At 46.9% G+C, this 11,216-nt stretch overlaps 1 long non-coding RNA gene across 1 annotated transcript; it reads left to right on the forward strand.

The window, feature by feature from the left end:
- Nucleotides 1–801: 801 nt before the first annotated feature.
- LOC146295694 (uncharacterized) lies at nt 802–9,549 on the forward strand. Its single transcript, XR_014753304.1, has 4 exons — nt 802–1,089; nt 8,058–8,230; nt 8,492–8,632; nt 8,738–9,549. It is a non-coding gene; the product is annotated as an uncharacterized LOC146295694 (long non-coding RNA).
- The last annotated feature ends 1,667 nt before the right edge of the window (nt 9,550–11,216 follow it).

The raw sequence follows: 11,216 nt of genomic DNA on the forward strand, positions 1-11,216 counted from the left end.
GTGTCAAAAAAGAATAGTGTGACAGTTGGCAGCTGGGTTGTCTTGTTCCTGTCAACAATGATGGATGTTGTGAATATATGGATGGGAATAGTTTCAGATTTACCACTCAATTAAATGTATGCCTAATCATTTTACAGAAACGTTGTATGCTGTTTAACAGGTTACATTTAGGCCAACGCGGTAGGCAGTGAGTCTCGCACATCACTGAGGGCAAAAAACACGATTTCTTCCAAACTGTCGAATCAAAATAAAGATGGCCACATCTTCATGGGGATAGGCCTATATGGTTAAATTCACCAATATGCTGTTACCCAGACAGAAGTGGATATAAGATTAGAAGAAGAAAAAGCTAATCCATTGTTATTTATCTGGAGTCATTTACAATGGGCTATATATAATCCTGTAAACTACAATCACCGAAGGGAACCTTGTAAAATCGGCCATTACCTCCCCCTGACAAAGCTGTGTTTGAAACGAAAGAATTTTAAGCGCATATATTTTTTGTTATACTTTGTGTAAGTATTATGTGTCAAGCTAAATTATATATTTTAGAGACCAGATGACAGATGTCTTTTTTCATTAACAATATGTCGCTGCCCTAGGTTATAGGCCTAACTAAACGTTTGGTCATTGTTTTCTTTCTCACTTTTTAAAATTTCTGTCCTGGATCTGTTGTTGGTCACAGTGAAAACTGAGGACATTTCCAGGGACAGCTCCAGCCGGGGACAGGCCACCAAAAATGGGGATTTTCTGATCACCTTAATGTTTGACATGTTTGAAAGATTTAATTTGAATGTGTCCTTGTCATTTAAACAAATGTATTCCTGGAAATTCGAACGTGCTCTTAAAAAGGTCCGCATTCGGAAATCAGATCAAGCTGGGACGCAATGTAGATTTGTGTTTATTGATTACATTTGACTTTGTTTCCATATTAAGAAAGTTAGACACTGCTATTAACAAACGTATCGTTTCCGTTAAGACAACCGACAATAGAAATACAATTGACTCGTGTTTCATGGCGTACATGCCATAAATCATTAGCGATTCCTGACACCGCGGCGTCGTCAGCCGTGAAACGTTCGGCTTTGGGTAAGTTAAATATCTTTATCTGTAGCCTACTGTTTAGGAAAGGGAATATCGTCGAGCATGTTCATGTTTTTTCTGTTGCCGTTATGTGCTAAACATGCAGACAATTAACAAGCATGCGTTTGTGTGCCTTCCTAGCTAAAACAGGTGTTAGCCTAGTTGCTAGCTGCTGGTTAGCAAACTACGTCGTTAGTTAGCTAGCGCAGTTGCTGCACCGACGTCCAGATCGGTTGATGGTGGAGTTAACCAGCAATCGTTCCCCCACATAACCTGCTAGGGGAGTTTGTCTTCAAGTTGATTTAAGTAGTAGCCAACTGCATACCAACATTCAAATAAGCACTACTATCTCGAAATATTTTCAATCATATATATTTTGAAAGCTCACGTTAACTGGCCAAACTACTTCTGGGGAAATTGTAGGGTGTGCTGGCTTGAGTCGGTTGCACTTGCAGGTGGGTCCGTTTTCCCATCTAGTGATATTTTCAAGCATTTAGCCTAGCGACTCATATTGCAATTCATTATGAACACCCTTATTGGAGTTCTGTGAGAAGAAGCAGGGCATGTTTTAACTATAAATATTAGTTATCAAACTGTCGATTTAGCCTCATGAAAAGGTTTCACCAGTCATCCAGAACAACTGGAGAAACACGTGGAGACAGGAATTGCTGTCTCCACGGTAACTTCTGATACCAATGTAGGCCACCCATAAAAAGTAGACGAGTGGAAGTTTAGTGCTGAAGCAAAAACTGTTTGTGTGTTACTAATTAAAGAGGTAGCTCAAGGAGTTGTGTGTGCGTGCGTTGAGCATGAGAGTGTGTCTGGGTATCTGTGTAGGAGGATTACTGGGAAATGTCATACCTGTCTTGTTTCCCAAAGAACATTTATCAAATCTCTGGATCACATTTAAAGAGCAGCACAGCCATCTTTTAGTGTAGTTTACAATCTGAAGCCTCCGACAGCCAGACCTTTTAGTAATACTGTTGATATTGAGCTACCGGCTTGTACGTGCGTTCCTCAACAGCACGTCGGGCCTTCAGGGGTGAAAAATAAATAAATGCCACAACGTAAATCACAGTTTAGCTCCCAACAAGGCAGAAGAGTAAGACCCTCTGCTGAGAGTTCTGTCTGGGTCGATCAGGGAAGGCCGTGACGTACACACCACTCCACCAACCAATTGAAAATATATCATTTCTAGAGAAGGAATATTGAAAGAACCACGTGTTAAAACGTGTCCCAGGAGGTGATAACGGTCTTCAGTCAAGAGTTTACGATGATGCGTCGTACTTACTCGTGTCATCCTAGGATGACACAGCTTCCAGAGAGAACGGCTACTGAGCTGGAAGATGACATCGTTGTTTCTTGATGGCTTACGTTAGGATTTCAGTTAAACATACCTCCGCATGCACGGCGCACATGTACAGACAAACACACACACTCACACACTATCTTCAACTAAATTGCATTGTTTTCATTAGATTTTTTTTCTTTTTCTTTCAATATTTAGGATTAGTCATTACTTGCTGAAAGCTGTTTTTAAAGTGAACCAAATACTTTACCACTTAAGTTTCCCTTTAAGTGGAACGTCACATCAACTTGAGAGGACTTTCTTTCATGTCCCTGCGTATTCACACCTTTTATGTGAGCCAGGATTAGTACAGACTATTACTCATCTGTGTCATAAATAAATGTTTTATTCGAGTCATCCGAAGAACTGGTAGATGGTTCTCTTCAATTGGTTACACCTGTCTGTGAAGTGAAAGTCGCGGAGGCCTTACCATGGTAACATGAAAGTACAGTAATTACCCAGGGGCTTACAAAATCAGGCCAGCGTGTTCTTAAATACATGGTGCACTGAAACATGGTGTATAAAATTTGCATGCTGCCCTCAAATCACTCTTTGGTTTGAGTGAAAAACTCTTCTCTCCAGACCTTTTCCTTCTCTGGTTTTCATAGTCTCTCTCTCTCTTTCTCTGTCTCTCTTGCTCTCTCTCTACGTCTCTTCCTCCAATTCTCCAGTTCTGTCTCTCTCCCCATCTCTCGTTCATTTCTTGTTAGCTGACCAGTCCCTGTTCTCTCATTAGCATGTCCCCCTCTTGACTAGAGGCACCTGTGCTAGCGTCCCTATGGTACCATCACTGCCCCTCCTATAAATCAATTTCCATGTTAGAGAGCTGCTGGAGAGAGGGAGAGCGAGATAGGAGCAGGGTGTTGCTACAGAGAACCACCGTTTAACTCTACCTGCCCTCAAGGCTAGGCTTGAGCTCGCCCTCTCTCCCCCACTGTCTTAGGGTTTTTCTTCCCTACCTCCCTTTCTACACCTCCCTTTCTACACCTCCCTTTCTACACCTCCCTTTCTACACCTCCCTTTCTACACCTCCCTTTCTACACCTCCCTTTCTACACCTCCCTTTCTACACCTCCCTTTCTACACCTCCCTTTCTACACCTCCCTTTCTACACCTCCCTTTCTACACCTCCCTTTCTACACCTCCCTTTCTACACCTCCCTTTCTACACCTCCCTTTCTACACCTCCCTTTCTACACCTCCCTTTCTACACCTCCCTTTCTACACCTCCCTTTCTACACCTCCCTTTCTACACCTCCCTTTCTACACCTCCCTTTCTACACCTCCCTTTCTACACCTCTCTTTCTACACCTCTCTTTCTCCCCCCCTCTTGCACACCTCTCCTACATCGTCTTGTCCTCTGTGTCTCTGCCTTCATCTTTCTCCCCCTCCCCCCCAATATTCCATGCGCTGGACCCAGATGACTGAGTGGTTAGGGAATCGGGCTATAAATCTGAAGGCTGCCAGTTCGATTCCCGGCCATGCCCAATGACGTTGTGTCCTTGGGCAAGGCACTTCAACCTACTTACCTCGGGGGGGAATGTCCTTGTACTTACTGTAAGTCGCTCTGGATATCGTCTGCTAAATGGATGTAAATGTACTCTCCTTTTCCCCCTTCCTCATCCTCCTGTCTCAGCTCGGGGTGCGTTCTCGTTTTCAGTCTGCATCTGAAAGGAGCACTGAGTGTGTGTGTGTGTCCTAATGGTGCTCTCGCTAACATCCTAATTACCACCTGTCACTGGGGAGACATGGTCAACATGCTTTTGAAAGAGCAAACAGGCATATTGGATATTTAAGGATGTTTTGGGGTGTTAAGGGTGATAAGGACTTGTTTTGTCCACTATATTGTATTGCCTAGGGCTCCCTCGAAACCCCCAGCCTATTTAACAGGGCTCCCTTGAAACCCCCAGCCATTAAGGTAAAGCATTTCTGATGAGCAGTGGCCTGTTGACTTGGTGAAAATACAGTTCAGATATAATAAAGACCTAAATTAAGTCATCACTGTCATCACAAATATACACATGCCCTTATCTTTGGCTTGGAATTAGGCTTATCTACATCAATCTCACACAAATGCACACACACACACACACACACACACACACACACACTCACCTTCTAAAACCTTGGTGTGGTGACTGAGTCAGTGGGAAGCAGGGTATTGTGGATCAATACATACTGTTCTGTGTGTTTGTTTGAACAATGTCAACACATCTCACTGATGGACTGAGTTTCAGATAGCTTTAGCTGGACTGTGTACTGTAATGAATTAATAGCAATTGTGTTTTAATTGATTAGATGAAGTCGTGGACCTTTTTATATAATTTAGAGATGGACAATGCAGCCACACAGAACAGATAAAGAGAGGATCATGGCTCTCTCTCTCTCTCTCTCTCTCTCTCTCTCTCTCTCTCTCTCTCTCTCTCTCTCTCTCTCTCTCTCTCTCTCTCTCTCTCTCTCTCCTCCCTGAGCTGTCAGAGAGAATAGAGTCACATCTGCTCTCCTCATCCCTTTCAAGTCTGGGAGACACATTTGGCAAAGCTACCAGCTGCTGGTGTGTGTGTGTGCGCGCGTGTGTGTGTGTAAGGATACCGGATAAGCCAACACCTGTCACCAGGGACATCATTAGAAGTTGCTTGGCAGAGTCAGAGAGCTGGAGAGAGAAGGGGACTGGGGAAGGAGGAAGGAAGGCAGAAGAACTCTCCCGAACACTGGATCTGATACCTGCTCAGGAGTCGACTTGTTGTGCATACGTGTGTCTTCTTCCATGCAGAACCGACACAACGTGGCTTGACATGGGCTGTTCCTGCACGCTCTCCCCCCCCAGCCAGGGATGGTGTGCTGAAGGAGCAAGCTTAACCCGCGTTAAAACTTAATGGGCGGCCGGAGGCAGGTTTCTCGAGTGGTACGCGCAGAGAAAAATAACTCGAACTAATGAAGGTTGCACTTTAACGCAGTAAACCCTTGTCCTGCAGGCCATCGCTTGATAGGTCAGCCAGTGTTGTATCCTGATGCATCATGGGAGGAACCTGCGCTCGCTCCCTTCTGCCTCAGTGCCCCGCAGTCTGCTCTGGGTTCATCTCACCCACCCTCCAGCTCCAGGCGGAGGAAGAGAGAGAGAGAAAGACATGGAAGTGCGATAAAGGGAGAGAGAGAGAGACACATGGAAGTGCGATGAAGGGAGAGGGAAAGGGTAACACAAACAAAAAGACTGCATTTTGCATCTTCAGCGTGACGGTCGGTCTCAGCCTCTGGCAGGTTCCAACGCTCCCATTTCATCCTTCAAATGTGGGCTGAGAGTGAGTCTCTGTTCCATCCACCGAGCAGCCACCATTATTACTTAAACCCACGCACACAGACCATACAAGGGCCATAAATAAGTTGTGCCTGTCTTCTCAAGAGAACAGCAGGGAGAGAGGATGAAAGAAGGAGGAGATGGGGGTTTGGGTCATAGAGAGAGAGAGAGAGAGAGAGAGAGAGAGAGAGACAGAAAAAAAAGGAAGACAGAAAGAGGGAGAGTGTGGTGGAGAGAGAGAGAGAGGACAGAGACAAAGAGAGAAGGGGGGATTTGTGCAGACTGCTGGCAAGGATTCAGAAACATAGCTTCACATTAAAGGCCAAGGCCCCCGACTACTCTTCCTTGCTAATGAGATTCTCGCTCTCTCTCCCTGGCTCCACTCTTTCTTCACTCGCTCGCTCAGTCTTCCCCTCTTCCTTTGTCTCGTGCCCTCTCCTCCGGCTCACGCTCCACACTGGGCTGCTCATCTGCACAGGTAGTGTGTGTCTCTGCAGCTGGCGCATCTGACGTCTCCACATCACGCTCTGCCCGCAGCTCAGCTGCAGCAAGCTCAGCTGCAGCAAGCTCAGCTGCAGCAAGCTCAGCTGCAGCAAGCTCAGCTGCAGCAAGCTCAGCTGCAGCAAGCTCAGCTGCAGCGTTTGGGATGCAGAACCCTCGCTCTGCAAGGCCCTCCGTCCAGATCCCCCCCAGAGGATCACAACAGATCAAAGGAGATCCTCATAAAAAGACAGTGATTGGCTTGGCCTTAGATCCTTGTGCATAGATGACATTGAGTCCAGTGGATTGCCCCTGCCTGGTTGATGTGTGGGTAATAAATCTCACTTTTATGAATATGAGGCTGTCGCGCCCACAAGGCACTCAACTCCCATGAACTCACCTTTGACCTTCCCCGGTGACTGTCGTAAGCGTGAGATGACCTCCGAGGTCACAGCCAGCCAAGGGCAGATGACCTGATCTACCTAGGCCATTAAACAACGAAAATATGAATGCAGCAGAACACTTGTCACAGATCAGTGCTCTCACCAGACAAGCAAATTGACAGCCTGCATGGATTCTGCCTTGACACAGGACTTAAGTCAGGGTAAACCTATATTGATTAGCGTGTCATTCAGTCTTGTATTAGAGCAGGGAGCAGTGCCTGAGGCCCTTGCTGCTATCAGAGGGCCTCGAATTCAGCCGTGAGTGAACAAAAGCACAACCAACCACAATTACCTTCACCAATCTGTCATTATTGACATGTTGCCATCATTTGTCAAAGATTCTATAAGAGCCAGGAATGTCGTGTTCATGACCGAGAGCCAGCAATGGGATCCTGACATTCTAGTTTGGTCACATAGCAAGGTTAGCAAGTGTAATTTCATTTTGGGGCCAAAGTTCAAATGCTAAGAACCACCGTCTTTTTCTCTCTCGTGAAACGGGGATGTTGGCACGCTGAGAGGGAGGGAGAGCTATAACAGTAGAGAGAGATTCAGATGCGGAGGAGACGGAGAGGGAGAGACGCAGTAGAGGGAGAGAGGGTGATGGTGGGGAGGTTGGAGTGTGTGTTTAGCTCTGAATCGCTATCAGTACAAAAGCTTTCAGCGCCATTACACACGCTAATGGAAGTGCTTGAGGTGTGGTCATTTTGTCTCTCTCCTCTCTCTTCCTCTCCCACTCGATCCCCATCAAAGGAGAAACACGCCCACTCTTCAAGTACAGCTTGTTTGGAATACGACGACTGAAATACTTGAGTGGGAGATGAGTGACGAGATTTTAACTGTCTGAGTCCCAAGATTTACAGCACTGAGTCATGAGAGATGTGGGTGCATATCAGCGTAAGCCTGTAGGCCTGTATATGCATACTGGGGATGCAGGTAACCTCAGTCATTAACCTGGTTGGAGGAACACCAGGATCCAGGGAAACGTGAGGCCAAGTGATCTTGTTAAGCACCTTCTGCTCTTGGCTGCATGGGAACGGGTTATTTCTGAATGCCTCCTAACTTCAAGCTGTTTGACTCTTCGATTTGTGTGTGTGTGTGTCTAGGTGTGTGTGTGTGTGTGTCTAGGTGTGTGTGTGTCTAGGTGTGTGTGTGTCTAGGTGTGTGTGTGTCTAGGTGTGTGTGTCTGCAGGGGCCATTCTGGGTCCCTGCAGACAGCCCTCAGTAATGGAGTATTGATGTTACAGCTGAGACTAAGAGGAGGGTGATAATTAGCTGCTCTGCTCCCTGCCTCTGCACTGTTCTGACTCGTGTTGCTGATAAGGGCCGTGTTCTCCACAATCACCTGTGAAGCCTTTCATCTGCCCTCTCTCCAGTAGAAAAGAACACAACACCCCTTTCTCTTCCTTTCAGAGACGATGCGGTTACGGCTGAATGGTCGCCGTTATTCACCATGAGCCCTGAGAACTGGACAGAGATTACATTCGCTGTATGAGCGAAGTGTGGAGGTAGTGGGAGCAGCCGTGTTGGCTGACCAGAGAGAGGTCCACTTCCTGACTCTTCTCTTGATCCACTGTCGGTTACAGGTTAGACCCAGCTGCTAATAATAAGCGTGGTTAAAAAGTAATAAGCCCTTCGTAAGTAAGTAAGGCCTGTTAACGTTCATTAATCTTAATAAACGTCTTACAAGGGCCTTATTACTTATTAACGAATGCTCATCTCATCTAATGTTAACCCTAACCACAACCCTAACCTTTACAAATGTTCTAAACACTCGTCTTATTAAGACATATTTATGTGAATGAGCGTTGTGTGAGGGTCTCATCACGTTAACTACCGCCTGTTAGGATCAGCAGGTTCTCAAGTGTCCTCCAGCAGTCTTGAGATGTCCTGGTGTTGTGGAGTAGCCCTTCTCAGAAGGTGCTAATGAAAGACTCCCTGCAGCGTGCAGAGTCAAGGACTCAAGACACACACACACACGTGCACGCGTACGTATGCAGACACACGTGCGCACACACGCGTGTACATGCTCACACACACACACACACTGTGCACCAACCAAGCAGTCCTTTTTTCCTCTATTACCCTCCCAGGAGATCTCATCTACACAGTTGATTCCCGGCAAAGTCAGGATGCAGTGAACCGGGAAAAGAACTCCTCCTTCAGTCTGGGCTCCCCCCTCCCCCCCCCCCATCTATTCCTTCTGGCTGGCTGGAGAGACTCTGGCTGGCTCCTCGCCACACCTGCTCTGCTCCTCAGATGAGGGCACAGAGCATGGACATGTGTGACAGAATGAAATAGGAGGCTGTATGAAAGGTGGTTGAGGCGTGCATGAATGTGGAGTGGTTTTTGTTTTTTTGGGGGGCTCAGTTTGGAATGAATGGGAGAATGTTTTCCAGGAGAACGTTTCTGCGTTTGACACTGGCGCCACGAAATGCCAAAGCCAATCTCCCCACACAGCATGTAAAGCCGTCAACGACTCGGCGGTCTCTATTTCCCCCCCCCGTTCTCTGTCGTTATAAAGCGCACAAAAAGCAAATAAGATTTGAAAATGTCATTTGGCATTTTCCCCCTTCACGGACAGCCGTCTAATAAACTACCTTTACACTTCATTGGCTCATAAATCCTAATACGTTTCACAAATGAACTGCCTGTGCGGTAGCTCACTTACTTACCGTGTTCATTTGACTGTGCGAGTGAGGAGCGAGTCATTTCCTCAGACCCTGGGGGCCCTGGAGAACCAACCACCGGGGCAGAAAACCCAGCGACAGGATTACAAGCTTTGTGTTGCAGTATCAAGCACAGCGGGGCGTGAACTCAGGGACAGGAGGAGGAGGAAGAGGAGTTGGAAGAGGAGTTGGAGGAGGAGGAAGAGGACTTGGAGGAGGACTTGGAGGAAGAGGACGTGGAGGAGGAGGAGTTGGAGGAGGAGGAAGAGGACTTGGAGGAGGACTTGGAGGACGTGGAGGAGGAGGAGTTGGAGGAGGGGGAAGAGGACTTGGAGGAGGAGTTGGAGGAAGAGGATGTGGAGGAGGAGGAAGAGAAGTTGGAGGAGGAGTTGGAAGAGGAGTTGGAGGAGGAGGAAGAGAACTTGGAGGAAAAGGAGGAGGACTTGGAGGAAGAGAACTTGGAGGAGGAGGAAGAGGAGTTGGAGGAAAAGGAGGAGGAGGAGTTAGAGGAGAAGGACCTCTCTCGTTCCTTCCTAGGGGCCATGGTAATGGATAGGTGACTCAAAGCTGTATTCAGCTTTCCACCGGCGGCACATCCCCATTCCACTGGAGAATGTGGAAAGACAACCGAGAGAAAGAAAGAGCATAGTGCATGAAAGTCAGCCTCAGAAGGTGTTGTATATTTCCACTGGGAACAGAAGCTGAAGATAGGGCATCCTGTTTTCCTTCTCTCTCCCAGATAAACAGAGACAGCAGGTGCCTCATGGCATGGGCTGCTGTGTCCTGGCCTTGTTTGTGGACACCCAGGATGAATGATGAGGACTTTGGCACGGGGAATGACACGGTCGATTTGGAAATGTGACGTGACGCAACCTCAGAAGTCAGGGCTTTTAAGAAAGACAGAGTGGGTGTTGTGTGATGTGTGTGATCTACATGTGATATGAAAAGTGCAGGAAACGGAGAGAGTGGGGGAAAGGTGTGTGTGCGAGAGGGAGAATAAAAGTGAAATAAGTTGCACAGAGAGTGAGAAAGAGAGCCCTTCTCCCTAGATCAAACAGGAAACAGTGTGTCTGGTGCTGCTGGTGTCTGGAGAGTGTCACAGTCTCTGGGGGCTACCTCAGATCCTGCATGTCAGACTGCTGATTTGACTCAAGATGGGTTCAGACAAGGAGGGGGTGCAGCTTGGTAGTCACACAGGAATATTTATACAATATGTGTCGGAGTGTGCTGGAGGAGGGAGGGCATTGGAAGGTAGGGGTGGTTGAGTCCAAACGTTACATCGTGATATGGGTCGCAGTTGCGTTGTCTTTTCAGGCAGGCTCATTCATTGTCTGTTTTTAAATCCAAACTTCAATTGTATTTATATGCACTAGTGTTTCCCACTACCTCTTGAGTTGTATTGTTACTTATTTTACTGTTATTGACTGTTTGTATTTTGTTTTTATATGTATTTGATGGTTTTGTTGTGCTTTTGTTTAGCACCTCGGTAAGCCTTGCTGTGTTAGTGTCTTTATAAATAACATTTACTTATCTACTTCAGTACGCTGCCTAGATGACTCATATATCTACAGGCTTTCATCTGACAATTGTAGCTTGTGTGTGTGTGTGTGTGTGTGTGTGTGTGTGTGTGTGTGTGTGTGTGTGTGTGTGTGTCACAGTATGTGGACTGAAGCGAGATCAGGCAGTAATCCGAGCCTGGGGCGTCTAGCTACTGTGGATTGAAGGGAGACCTGTTTCAGCTCTCTTACTCGTCTCTCTCTCAGGCCCTCACAGACCGACACGGAGCCACACACAGTAAGCAGAGTACATGACATCAGGCTGGCCTCGCACTCAAACAAGAAGTTTATTTGTCTTTAATTCAGATGTGGCATGTGTCGGCTTCTGTGTGTGTGTGTGTGTGTGT

The sequence above is a fragment of the Hypomesus nipponensis genome, chromosome 4 (assembly GCF_054491055.1).
Source record: "Hypomesus nipponensis isolate SF chromosome 4, ASM5449105v1, whole genome shotgun sequence".
In the NCBI taxonomy this organism is placed as follows: domain Eukaryota; kingdom Metazoa; phylum Chordata; class Actinopteri; order Osmeriformes; family Osmeridae; genus Hypomesus; species Hypomesus nipponensis.